Genomic DNA, 2510 nt, shown 5'->3' with positions numbered 1-2510 from the left:
CAGTCCAATCATCTTCTTTTTGAAAACCTGGCTACGCTTTGGCGCCAAAGATTTCAGAGAGCCCCCAAAGTATCTCACACTAGAGAAAGGGATAGCACACCTTAACAAAAACGTCCCTGGCTGTGAAACTGAAATGGAGGCGAAACACCTCCTCCACCAGTTTAAAAGCGAAGCAGAAAATGAGAGTAAGTTACATTTTTTTCAAGCTATCACTGCATCATCTCCAAAACTGCACTAAAGAATTGCATTTTAGGGGGTAAATGTTACCAACAACTATATTGCCAGGGCCTAATCCTGATATCACTTCCACGACAGGACCAGGCCCTGTAGACTTTCTGGGTTTTCTAGCTCTCTCCCCGGTGAATCCCCCCTGGGAGAGCAGGTCAAGAGTGGGTTGCAATACAAATCCGCAGGTGCAATCACAGGCCTGGTCGTGCGGATCGGAAACTGGGCACTTGGCATTTTGGAGAATTTGGCCAGCACGCAAGAGTCAGAGCAGCAGCCAAGAGGCAAACTGCCTTTGGATTTTCAGCACCTTCGAAGCATGGCCAAAGCTGCCCTCCACCTAGTTCTCTCCTTTCAAAGAGGAAAATCTCATCAGACGTTACTGTGCTCTGACCCAAGGCAGCTTCAGGCAAAAGCCTTTTTGTCATGGAGCATCTCTTGCTAGTGAGCACCATGGCACAGGAAGTGCGTGTGACTGTTTTTTTTTCCTCTTTGAGTGATGGGCTTCAAAACATAGCTTCTTATGTAACGTGCGTGTGCTGGGGCTCCCAGCCTGTGGGTGCTTTCAGAATGGGAGGTGGGCAAGGGAGCAGAAGGAGTTGAGTCTTAGGGTTTTCCAGCCCCCCTCAGCAGGCTGGGCCCAGCGTATTGCAGGCCCCGCAAGGTGGGACGCTCCAGTTCCCCCACCCCACCCCTCAGCACCAGCTGAGGAGCCCCAAGAACGAGCTCCCTGCGCTGCCTTTCCCCCCTGCCATGCTGAAACACCCAACACCGCACAGAGCCTGGCCCTTGCTGTAGGAACCTGCTTGCAGGCTCCCAGCGGGCAGCTAGATCCCCACCCCCCGGGACCAACAGTGACCTTCTGTTTGGTCTCCGGCAGGCAATGTAATAACTCAGAACGCTTTGCAAAAATCATTCTGCGTTAGAGCTGGAAGCAGACACGTGTGCTTGCAGCAGCTCAAATAGGAGCAGCACGTATCTGAGCCAGGGATTTCTGCCTCATCCAAAAAATGCAGTGTGGCCCAAACAACCGCCCGCAACCAGCTTAACCGTGTGGCGTGTTATGGCGGCTACAGTCGTATTTAAAAGCTCTCAGCCCAGACGGGCGTCCACCGCACCCAATCGGCTGCCGGCCCGCGCAGCGCCTCCCAGCCAATGAACGCCGGCATGGAAAGATTAAGCGCCCGGGGGGCCTGGCCTGGGCGAAGGCGCGTCTGCGCGGTGCTTGGGACACGCAGTGCAGGAGTGGCGGTGCAGGAGCGCGGAGCTCCGTCCTGGGGGGCGTGGGCGAGGGCGCGCCCGCGACGTCCCGGGGAGGCGCAATGCGGGGCGGATGTGTTGGAGCGCGGAGCTCCGGCCCGGGGGGCGTGGCCTGGGCAAAGGCGCGCCTGCGCCTTGTGCGGGACCCGCAGTGCGGGAGCGGTCGCAGAAGAGCGCGGAGCTCTGTCTTGGGGGCGGCGGCAGGGGGCGGGGCTCGAGATGCTCCCGGGGAGGCAGCGCGGAGCCGCCCGCCCACACGGCCTGTACGTGCCCCGAGCCGGCATGCGGGAGCCCCGGGGCGCCTGCTCCTTCCCTCCCGACCCCAGCCCCAAAACAGCCGGGGAGCCCCGTCCTCAGCGCCTCCGGGTGCTTAGTGTTACCTTTTACACGTGGCTATTCACTAATTATTCTACGTTTACGTAATGCTAATTAACGCTTACTATTGTTACTATGTTGCTTACTATTCTAATTATTTCTCATTCTAGCGGTGCACGATTATCGTGACGTTAATCAGATGATTTTGAACATTATTATCATAACATTAGTGAAATGATTTTTAAAATCTGTTAGGCTGGCAAAACGCGCTCTGCATATCCAGCTTCTTTTAAACCAGTTGCATGGGCGCTAGAAACCCGACTCGGCTGGGCATCAGCTAGTTGTTGTTATTGCAGTACTGCTATATCATAATTATTCTTTATATATTATTGTAATTACTGTGACTGGCTATATAGTATTACTATTTTTGAAAAACTGTGTTTTCTGCGCTCGATGGAGGTGAACAACTTCTTTTCTTTTCCCCTCCCCTTTTCTTCAGTTATCTCTGAGTCTGGGTCACCCGCTGCAATTCGTGGTTGTGTCGGGGGTGAGTTTTTGGGGAGGTAACAATCCTTTTAAAAATAACTACATAAATAAATACGTCTCTGGCTGCTTTTTGGGGGCTGGGGAGAAGCCCAAAGCTGCCTGCGGGGCCCCGGCTCCTCCATCCCGCCTGCCAGGCTGAAGTTGGTTGCTTATTCCCAGTTCCT

Source organism: Alligator sinensis, unplaced genomic scaffold (assembly GCF_000455745.1).
Source record: "Alligator sinensis unplaced genomic scaffold, ASM45574v1 scaffold2479_1, whole genome shotgun sequence".
NCBI lineage: Eukaryota > Metazoa > Chordata > Crocodylia > Alligatoridae > Alligator > Alligator sinensis.
Note: the sequence above shows the minus strand (reverse complement) of the source record.